This window comes from Onychomys torridus, chromosome X (genome assembly GCF_903995425.1).
Source record: "Onychomys torridus chromosome X, mOncTor1.1, whole genome shotgun sequence".
NCBI lineage: Eukaryota > Metazoa > Chordata > Mammalia > Rodentia > Cricetidae > Onychomys > Onychomys torridus.
Genome location: NC_050466.1, coordinates 125,967,819 through 125,979,831, shown reverse-complemented (window position 1 = coordinate 125,979,831; position 12,013 = coordinate 125,967,819). Strand labels below are relative to the sequence as shown.

General features: G+C 40.1%; 1 protein-coding gene across 5 annotated transcripts in view; it reads left to right on the top strand.

Annotated features, from left to right (window-relative positions):
* Dcx (doublecortin) overlaps positions 1-12,013 on the top strand; it is a 77,358-nt gene that overhangs the window by 38,484 nt on the left and 26,861 nt on the right. The window lies entirely within an intron of this gene.

Genomic DNA, 12,013 nt, shown 5'->3' with positions numbered 1-12,013 from the left:
AAAGAATAAAACTAGAGAAAAGGCTTCTAGGCTAGCTAGCATGAACCAGTTGTGCATGACGGCATGTGATAGAACTTGAGAAGTAGGAGTATCAGGAATGCAAAGTCATCTTTGGCTATATAATAAGTACTAGGCAAAGTGGGACATATGAGATACTGACTCTACATAGATAGACTGATAGACAGACAGACAGACAGATGGATAGAGAGACTGATAGATAGATATTATGCTAATATCTGTCTTGTAAGGCTTGTAGGTTGTGCCCCTGCATGGGAAAACTCCAAAGGGTCAACCAAAATATGTCTTTGAGATTGGGTATTCCAGAATTGGGCCATATCAAATCTAGCTTTTCTAGTCACCTCCATCCTTTTGGTTTATCCTATCCCACACATCCTCCTAGTCAATACCCTTGAAACTGTAGATTTTAATCATTTCAGATCTCTCCAAACTTGCTAGCTATCTGATCCCCGCTTTTAAGACTTATTTATTTACTATGTAAACATTATTCTGCCTGCACGACAGACTAGGACACCAGATCTTATTATAGATGGTTGTGAACCACCATGTGTTTGCTGGGAACTGAACTCTGAACTTCTGGAAGAGAAGCCAGTGCTTTTAACCTCTGAACCATCTCACCAGTCCTTGATCCCCCCTTTTTTCTACCTGCTTACGTACTCCATTTTGCTTGTATTCTGTTGTGGCGGTCAGAAATGTCTATACTAGGTCCAGAAGGGATGCTAGAGAGGGGCAGTTCTTCCTGCACTTTAGCTGGAGCATATACAGGTTAGGCTTTTCCTGACCATGCACATATATGCTGATGCTTTGCCTTTCTAATTGAGCAAGGATTTTGTTGGGGGAGGTAGATGAGTAGCCAAGTGGTTCTTTTGTGATATGTACTGAACACCTCACCTTTATAACCTTACTCGTTTTACCTTTACATTTATTTGATTGACTGGACACAATCGGTTTTCAACACCAGTCTGTAAACATGAGAGCAGGAACCACATCTTTTTTGTTTCTCAGTAAATCCCCATCACTTACCACAAATGTCTGTCACTTGCTAATAGCTAACTAGCATTTGGTCAATAAATAATTTAAGTAAGTTCTAAGGACAGAGGAAAGCCAGACACTCAGGCAAGGGAATTGGGGAAATGCATTTTTGAGGAGCAAAGTGATAGAACTCACGATCTCTATTCTTACCACAAAGAACACATCTCATTCTGTGACTCCACAGTCCAGCTGTGAGCGAGACTGTCCCAAGGCACAAACATCCCTCAACACTGACAGTAGTACCATTACCTAGGATGTTTGGGAATGACTGAAGGGGAAGGCTTCCTTTGACAGTTCACTGTGTCCCTATTATTCAAATCCACTGTCTTCTCTAGGACAGGTATTCGTTAGCAGGCTCAAATCAATCTTGCTACTTGGAGCCTAAGGAAACTTTACAAGCAAGTTGTGAAGCTGGAATGGTAGGGGACCTGAATGACTTGGGAACTACATTTCTATTACATTTGAAACTTAGACATACTAGTACATTTATTGGGTCATAATTGCTCTGAGAATCTGCCAAGGTTCTGACTCTCAAGGAAAATGACATGAGAGTTGGGAGAGAGCAAGGACTCTGTGAAGAAGCTAGAAAAGGAAAAAAGTTAGTGTTCAGAAGGAACTTGACTGAAGCATTGGTTTAAGAAAACAGAAGCTGGCATGATGACGTTTTCCACTTTTCAAATCCCTTTTCACTTATTTTTCAAACCTTGATTTCCACCCCCACCACAGTTCTATTGGTTCCTTAATTATTTTCCTGAATTTTTCAAGGCCTTATCACTGTGGTTAACAGCATAAATGGGATTCTAACTAGTTGTGTAGCCGTTCACACATGGCTCAAGTTCTGATGTACAGGAACAAGAGCCAAAACCTCGAATGCTTTAACCATATCAGCTCCACAGTTGCCACTAATCAGAATAGTGCTTATTCCCAGGGCCAGCAATTTCCAGTGAGACCATGCTAATCTCATAAACTCAGGAGCTGGATAAAGCAGTTGGTTTGAGTATCACTAATTTCATTTTCATGCTTATGTTTGCCATCATTCATTGAGTGGCAAGAACAAGTCAGCTAAGATAAGGGCAAACTCTGCCTTTGCATTGTGCTTTGTAGCAGTAAATTTTACCATAAATTAAATGCACCGACAATTTAAAGCCAGTTATAAAGGAAGCAAGAAGCTACAAATGAGCCTGTGATGGAAGATAACTTGGTTATTTGCTTAGTTGTGTATTTGGATTGGTTTATTTTTCACAGTTTACAAGGAGATAGTTCCCCCACAGGCCTGCATATGGGATTTATAATACCAGTTTAGGAGTTTAATGCAGTTTGATTTCATCAACCTTCAAATGTACTGAAGGAGAGTGATGGTTTTTTTTTTATAGAAGCATGAAATATTTTAGGGTACAAGAGCAAATTTTATGGGCCCATCTAGTTTCATCTACCATGTAAAACAAAAACTTAACAAATTGTGACCATCTCTAAGGGCAGAAAGCTATTATTCTTTATTGCCTTTAAGACACACACACACACACACACACACACACACACACACACACACACACTAATATCCAGTTTGGGAAACTCTAATTTACACATAAAGTGATGCATAAATATATCTTCTTAAATAGAGTCATGTAACCCATTATTCTTACATTGACTTAAAATCTGTTTCATTGTTAGACTAAAATGCTTCAAACAGTTATCCATTGCAATAGAGTGCTTTACAAAGGAGATCTTAGCCAGAATCCTAGGTCTTAAAGTGACTAAGAGTAAGATTTCCCTCATGTAAATCAAAAGAGGATGAGAAATTATATTATCTTCATTTTAGCTTCCTTCTTGTCCTACAAAGTAGCCTAAAAGGAATCTTAGGGTCTGGAGAGCACAGCTTGTAAAATACAAATGGAGTTCAACTTCTTCCGAGATTGTCCCCATACACAGGCCACACTGTTACTAATTAGAATAGGTGGAACTACAGTTTGGTTTCCTCACTCCCATTTCAGAGTCCTTCACTGGTACGTGCATATACCCTTACCTTAAGTCTCCTCTCACCGCTAACCTCCCATTTGATGATTCCTATTAACCAGAAGGTAGGCTAGCTCCCAAGAGCTTCTGTTTTTGTTCATCTTATGCAACTGAATTTTCAAAGTGTAAACCTGCACATTTATACTTATTAAATGCATCCAGTATAGTGCCTCCCAGAATTGAAAGAGATAGTAAACATCTTTTACTTTGCTCCATCTCTCCTGCCTTTGTAAAACTTTTAAAATCTTGATTTTGTTATCTAACATCAGTCATTTGATTGATTTTGTTTCTTTTGGCAGGGTTGTTCAATTACAGTTAATTCATTGTACTGAAATGACTTACTTTGCCAACAAATATATAATCAAGATAAGATTTTTCAGAAACTTTGGTCTCATTTTTCATGGCATTTCTTTATCTGGTGAATGCTTCCTCCACTTCCTCTGTTTCTAATGTCACTTAATTGGTGAAGTATATCTAAGCTACCAGTTTCCATTCTTGAAACAGAGCAAACAGATCCTATTTCTATACTAGAACAGAAGCATAGCACCTAAGAAGACTTCCTCTACTATATTGTAAATTATTTAAGTGTCTTCTCCATTCACTGTACTCCCAGGCCCTAAGCTGGTGAAGCAAATAGACTGTTCAGAAAAAGACTATGACATAGGGTAGGAACTTAGTGCGAAAGAATGAACTTAGGAGCATGATCAGTAATTAAAATGTATCTCTCAATGGACTTTCCCCCCACAACCAGATGTTATTTTATCAAAAGAAAAGTTTGCTAGGTATACATTGCATCAATCCTTGCTTGTTTCTAATTTCTAAGGATTGCTGAAAAATTATACTATAATGATAACTGTCTATCCTTTTTGGTATAGAAAGTTAAGTATTGCTTTATATTTTCTAAGATATACTTCTTCTATTTTGCAAAAATTCAGACAATATTTCCTTGTCTCTAGCTTTTTGGCTTCTCTTCCATTTTCCAAGAACTTTCCAGGTGGTGCTGAGTCATTTGGAGCAAATGGCCTCTTTCACTTGGACCTTTCAACAGCATTGTTTGTAATGGTCAGGGGCCATGACTAGGAGAGCTGTTTCTTGGAAAAAGTGTATTTGAATTGGGCAAATCAGAGGCTGAAAGTCAGGATGGCCAATAAATGTGTTATTGACAGAGGCCTGGCTTTAAAAGAGAGCCAAGTGTAGGAAGGCAGTTTTCTCCGAACCGTAGCCCAACAAGCATTTCTGATGGCCCTCCTGTCTCTCTTCCCCTCCCACTATTTTGGCTCTATGTTCTTCTCATTGCTGTACTTTCTCTCAGCTGAACTTGGATGGCTAGACCATCAGCACAAAAGGAAGAAGAAAAATGCACAGCTGCCTTAGAGTTTCCTGTTAGGTGGTCGGTCAGGGAACTGCGTATGACCAAGATAATAAGCAAAACAGGAAATAATTTCAAGAAAGTAATCAAGTGTATTAATAATTATTATATTTTAGAACACACACATATGTCCCAAATATCTATAGACAAAAAATACCTTGAAGTACTAATTCACTGCAATCCTAAATATAAGATATTTCTTTGAGAACTGTCCTGTATTAGATATTAAGAGGGTACAGAGGCATAATATGAAACATGTTGCAACACTTAAAATATTTCTACCTTAGTAAAAGAATGATGGGTTATTTTCAAAAGCATTTTCTTTAACAACATTTGAAACCAAAATCCAAGGGAATACTTTAAAAGGTGACTAAATCCATCCAAACTCTGTTGCAACTATGTGTTAGTTAAATGACCCTTGATCTACTGTAAATGTGAGGAAAACGTTTGTCCCCTGACCCAATGCAATAGGCCTGATTGTTATCGAGACTGCAAACTCATATCATGCACATTCAGTCTAAGATTTTGGCCCTTCAACATAGACCTTACCACTTATTTGGGTAAGTCCTGCAGTGAGGAGCAGGCTGTGCTCCTCTAAGAGGCTGATCTGCTGCTATAAGCCTGAAAGCTGGACTCCTGATCCCAGCTGCCCATTTGAAGGGGCAAATGCAAACAACACTCCTTTGCTCAAAGTGGAAAGGTTTGAGTTGAGTGCCTTCCAAGCGATCACACTGGTGGCCATTTTATGAAGTCTATTTCTGTCTTGTACACATCCCTCAATTTGCATTCCTGCTGAAACTTGCCACTAGGTCTGCTCCTCTGTGTGGGAGGTAGAATGGATTTAGAGTGTAGAAAAGAAAGGTCCCTTTGTGAGGCAGGGGCAGAATACAGAACATTCACTTAGCATCACTCTTAGGTGTCTTCAGCCAAGCATTTAGTCCCCTTGCCTCTTTGAAAGTTGTTGGAGAAACTCTTTTACTATAGACATTAGTCTTAGTTCCTCAAGAATTTGATGTTTTTTTCTGAGCTGAAATGAATTTGGCTCATTAGACTGAAAGAACATGAAGATGTTCTAACAGAAGTGGAAATTGTTCTAAAAATGGTTTACATGCAAAGGGGGGGGTTTGAAGGCCAGTCATTGCTCCTTGATATCTTTTACCAGATTTTAGGGGACATGAGATGTGTGCCATTATAATTTTATTACATCAGCTTCAGTTCTGGTCCTCCCTGTGGTCTGCATCCTGCTCAGTGTTGTGAGATTACCTAAGGAGGACTAAGACTGACCACTCCAGCATGGATGAGCTGATCAGAATTCTGCAGCCAACTTGCCTGTTCCCATTAGCCAGTCCTCGGTCACTGCCAATGAGTTGGGCCTAGATGCCTCCCCACCCTTGATGAGGATGAATTTAATTGTATGTGTACACAATCTTAAAAGGCTCAAAAAGCAACTGGTTTGAGTCAAAACTTGGAATAACCAAGCAATTTGGTGATTGTATAAACAGTGTCCAAACTTTAATTTTAGGAAGATTAAATGTAGATTGTACACAAGAAGAGAATTAAATTGTAAAAGGAGCAAGTCAGATGAAAACAATGGACCAGAAACATGTGCTCTTTAGAGGACAGGAATCACAACTTTCTTTATTCTCTCCTAATGGTTGCCAGAGTGAGTGAAGCATCATGAGCACTAAACGAAATTTATTCAATAAGTGCACAAATTGAGAGTAAATTTTTGATTATAGGATTACTTCTGAAGTATGTTAGTAATTCAGAGAAAACCTTATCTGTAGATGTTTTATAAAATAATAGTTTTTAAAAGTACTACTGCCAGGCGGTGGTGGCGTACGCCTTTAATCCCAGCACTAGGGAGGCAGAGGCAGGCGGATCTCTGTGAGTTCGAGGCTAGCCTGGTCTACAAAGTGAGTTCCAGGAAAAGCACAAAGGTACACAGAGAAACCCTGTCTCAAAAAACAAAAAACAAAAAAAAGTACTACTAAGTAGGGAAGTCAGGAGCTCCATAGGGATGAGAGATAAAGTCGATCTTTCTTGTTCAGTTCATTCCTTACTTCCTTCCCCCCTCCCCCGCTCCTCTAAAATAGGATTTACTTCATCTGCTTCATTTGATGGCTGTGATTCCATGCATGTGTTTTGCAAAGTAGCTATAATAATTTGTCATGTAATACTGATGACTTTCAAGGTACAGCCATAGGTAATATCTCTTCATGTTCTAATCTGAAAAACAAAAATAAAAAATCCATGGGTAGTCAAAGTGCATGTGCATCACTTATCAAATAAAGATCTGAGATGTCTCCTTTAAGTAATTGTCCCTGATCACAGTGTGGTGTGTGACTAAATCTCCCATGTCTCACAATTCCAGAATAGCAGGTTGTTAGGGAAATAGCAGCCAGTCCTAGTACCTTCATAGTAATTCTTTTTGTAATTGTTTGAAGTCCCTTTAGCATTCCACTTTTTAGGCATATGAGACTGGAACAAGAAAATGGCTGATCTAGACAGTGTCTCAACATCTACTCTCAGCTTTCTTCAAATGGCTGAACTGGCTCTACAGTGCCATCGTGTAGCATACCTCTCTGTCTCTGCTCATGTCAACTGCCATGGAAGCTTTTGAAATGTGATGTGTCAGGATGTCTCCCTTCACCCCGTCCATCTGTCTGTCTTGTACTAGTGATAGTTCATTGACTTGTTTCTTTCCTACAACTATCACCTTCTTCACAGAGATTCCAGATGAACTAGGTTCAGTGCGATTACCAACCCCAACCCTATTGGCCTCTCAGAAAAGAATGGGTAAAGCAGGATTGTAGTGAAACCAGGGACTTTAGAAGAATGCCAAGACTAGAACTTCCAAAAACCAGAGGTCTGGGCAGGCTGAGTCATTAATCAGTAAGGCAGTTGGAAAGTAGGAAATAAGCTTTTATTAGGTTTGAAGAAAGGCCAAGGTTCTAAAAGCACCTAGCAACAGACAATAGGAATACCTGGAAGGAGATGCCCTATGAAGGGAAGTATGGTGCATTTAGTGGCCCATACAGCTTTCGCACACTAAATGTCAAATAGCACACTCCCAAGTTATTCCAAGAAAAATGGTCTCCAAATACTGCACAGTGTCACTGCTCTAGAAGCTTTAAATTTTAAGAGATTATCGGTCTGGAAGCTTTTAGGATTCACCATTTTCAAAGTCATTCTCCAAGCAGTGATCATAGAATAATGAGTATAGTTGACTGCATCTCGTTCTTCCACATTTGACTCATTACTTCCGTTAAGGTTAATGGTACTGGCAGAGCTGCCTCATCTGCCAACTAAGTACAAATGCAATGTCCTTCTGCTCCTCATTTTCTGTTTTGAACACTGTATGGGTTACGTTTTGATGGCAGACAATTGTGAACACGCCTTTGCTTTTGAGAACTGTGTTCTAAAACACGGGCATGCACTCGGCTCTTGCTGCTTCTCTGTTTCTTCATTTCCCTTTCTTGCCCTGCTTTCCTTTGACCACCTCTTTTATATTGGAAGTAAACAGTAGATGAAATGATGTATGCAAAGGCCAGGGAAGAAGAAGAGGGAAGGAAACTAGCTGCGGTTGAAAAAAGAAAGGAAGGAATTGTCATAGCCTGAAATATAGGAGAGGTGAGACTAGCATGTTTAAAATAGTGTTAGTATTGCTTAAGTGCTCATCACATCTAGTCAGTGTTTCAGGATACAAGAAGTCCTTCCTCTTTTCTATAATAGTACACTCCGAGTTATCCCCTGCAGGCACACTCTACACTCTTCTTCACTGCTATATGACTTTGTCAGCTGGCCATAGTGAGTGGGCTCCCTTGTCTTTTTTATTACTATGGTGCTCAGTTGGGAGGAGAGAAGTGAGTGAAATTAGGCTGTCTATTGCCTGGACCCCAGCCTAAGAAATCACTAGCTTTCTATACTAAAGGTCACGACTCCTGTCAGGGAGTCTGCTTCATAAAACTCTCATTCTCTCCTCTCTGAGTTCTGGCAGCTGCTCCTTTTCCTTTAGGCCTAAGGCTAGCAATGGATGCCCCTTGTCAATGTACCTGTGATACCACAATAGCTCCTCTGATTTCTTTGTACTCTTCCTCCACTTCTGCAATCTGTCCTCTTTGCTAAACTCTACTTAGTGTATCCACTCTGTTTCCTGTGTTTTCTACAGAAATCCTGGCAGAAAAGCCTATCAAACTCCTTGATTGCTTTCTCCCTTGACATGTTTTAGGGCAAGGAGAGAGAGTGAAATACAAAGTTGCAAAGAAGAAGGTAATGTGTGAGGAAATGTTGCAGGTTTATTGCAGTTGTTACGCTGTCTGGTCACGTTGAGACAAAACGTTCCTAAGAGAAATCTCAGAGCATTGATGATGGTGCTGTGTCCCCTTTAGCAACTGAACAGTTGTGCTTTCAGTCTTATCTGCAATCAGCCATGAGAAACAGTTAGAGGCCATGACTCCCATGCCTGCTCCCTCCCTGGCAACCTGGGAGGCAATGGCCTGAGGCACATTCAGGCCACTGCTTTGCTGTAAATCAGTTTGCACTCCTTTGCTTCCCTTGGACTCAGTTTGCAGGGAATGAGCTTATATCCTTTGGCTTCCCTTGGAATAGTCTCAGGAAGCCTGGGAAGGGGGGTACAGTTAAGCCTCTGGGATTCCACAACAGCTGCCAGCATTCTGGCTAGAGTGTATCTGCTCATTAACTGTGTCCAACCTGGAATGTTTCATACTGTCAGAGCTCGAAGCGTCCTCGGAAATCAACCAGTCCAAAGACTCTCAGAATCTCTAGATGGCCTTCAGGGAAATTCCTGACAACCCCTTCCCCCCAACATCCCCACTTACATTAAAATTTAACTATACAGGTACACATTTTTTTTTCTGGAGAGAAGATATAGCTTTTGTTGAGTTCTCCAATGGACTCATGACACAAAGACAGCATAAACCTTGAAGGAACAGCATCATTACTTTACAACAGAGGAAGCTGGGCCTGAGAGAAAGCAGTGACGCACTGGCGAATTTTAACTGTAGAGAGACAGTAGCTTTCTTTTTTATAAGCATAGATTTTTTTCTTTTACTCTATCAGAATTGACAACTATGCCTTTACCCTGGTTTGAACATAGCAGGCACCAGATAACAGTTCCATGTAATAGATATCTGCAATAGGTCCTATAAATACACTCTCACATTTTTAATTCACCTTACTAAGCTGAACCTGGAATTGTGTGGGGCCCAGGGCCAATCTTCGAGTTTAATGGTGCCAAGGGATCAGGCAGGGTTTTTCCACCCCAGTTCTCTCTGATGAATGGAGTTCTGTCTCGTCCCTGGTTCTCTGAGCCAACTTGTCCCCAGGGCCCTGTGGAAAGGCAGGTGTCAGTCCTGGGCATGGACTCAGCAGCCTAACTCTAGCACCTCTGCAGCTGCTCTCATGCTGGAGAGGTCCCCAATGGGGGCTGATAGAGAAAACTAAGGACAAAACACCCCTCAGTACTGAGGGCTTACCAGGCTTCCAAGGAACTAGCATCACCTAAGACCAGGTTATTAAATCATAAACGAGCTCCTGACAAAATACTGTAGAATGTCTTGGTTCTTCCTGTTTCCTCTTTGTATTCCTCTTTCTTAAAGCATCTCCTACTGCCTTTCCTTACCAAGGGCTTCCCTGTCTGGTATATAGAGAGCTTTGCTGTAAGCCTTAGGTACTCTGGGTGTCAGAGTGGAGTAACTCATATCGAGTTCTGGTATAAGCTGTGTTGCCAACTAGAAATGTGACCTGTAAAAATCACTTAACCTTGACGGCCCTTTTTGCTTTATTAATTAAAAAGGAGGCTGATGAGCCAAATGAGATCATAGAAGGGAAAGAACTTGACAGATGTAAATCAGCAAAGGCTACATAGAGTGGCTGTGACCTTTCACCATGCAAAAACAACTAGTTTAGACTGAAACTAGGATAAATTCAAGTGTCAATATCTCAATTGAATTCTGACTTTCTAGATTTCAGTCTTGAGGAAATTCAAGAATGGGATAAACAGAGTCACTGTTGGATTTTTGGCCAGTTAAACACATGTTCCTAAAGTTTCTCATGGTATTTTACTGCCTGAGTACGTGTGAAAAGTTGTTTTTTGGGAACTAGTCATTCTTCATCAGTTGAAGTTCTAATTGGGTGCGATCTAATATGCTATTATATTATATGTGTTGGAGGATCACAGTGAGTTAGCTCAGAATCACTTGCCATAGGAATAAGTAAATCCACCACAGAGGGGTTGGGAATTCCCAGAGAATGACACAAACAGCGGGAAAGGGTGTCACTTTCCACCTCCACAATCAGCCATCGAGATTGTTTCCTGGGGCCATGGGATGGGTCACAAAGTCAACCCTACTACTACTGTAAATAAGAGATATGGACAATGTTCTCCAGATATGGTGGACAGATGGACAAAGGGAAACAATACATGGAAGGTGTGATGCACTTAAAGAACAAGTCTTCAGTTGAGAGAAGATCCTATCTTTCTAAGCAAATGGCTGGAAAACTGATCTGGAACTTGAATAATAAAATTCCAATCTTTGTGTCATACAACTTTCTCCAAACTAGGCCCCCTCAGCATTCCAAATAATTTTGTTCAACCAGATATGCACTCACAATAACATATACTAAACACATAAAGAAACAAATCACTATAATAAAAGAGAGGAATAGCATAGTTAGACTCTACATGTTTTAGACATTACAACTGTCAGAGACACAGCATAAATGGCTTTATTATGAATTGGCTAAAGAAATAAAACATTCAGGTGGAATAAGGAAAAGAGACTATCAGCTATGTAGTATTCCAGAAGCTACAAAGGGGAAGTATTGAGGGAAGACTTGTTCATCTGATGACCATTGTTGCTAGGTGTTAAATGAAGCTAGAAAGCGAAATTGGATTAAACAACATTCAAGTTGTTGTTGATGTTGGCAAGAGCAGCCTTGCTAGAGTGGAATCCTGATTACATTAGATTGGGAGAAGGATTGGAAGAGAATATAACATAGGAAAAATGCTGAAAGGTTTTCAATGTACTTTTTATTAGCATAAGCCATGGTGCAAAATGAGGAGTTCCATTATAATATTTTCATGTGTGTGCTTAATGTTCAACCACTGTGACCATCTTTTGTCCCCTCTCTCAACAGTTCTTCACTGAACACTTTCCTTTTCCAAACAGTCTCCCTCCTAGAAAGGTTTCAAAAACAGTAAAAAAAATATTGTAGAAATACAAGTATCATTGTTTTTATTTCCTCAAAGACTTTAGGGAAATGCAAATATTGAATAAAGAGTTCTGTGCCCCAAAAAGGGCACCACAGAATTAAGAAGCTGCTTGCCTCAGGCAAAAAAAAAAAAGTTACGAAAAATCCACAAGCAAAACTTCAAGATAACCCTAAGAAAAGGTTTGATAAGAAAATCAGGGTCACCCCAAAATTTTGCACAGCTTGAGAAGCAAAGTCGGTGTCGGCCTTTGACTGGAACCAATCCAGAGCTGGCAGGCAGGGAATGTTGCAGAATGAAAGTGGCAGTAACTTCTAGAAAGCCTTGCTGGGTAATGTTTACTGAAT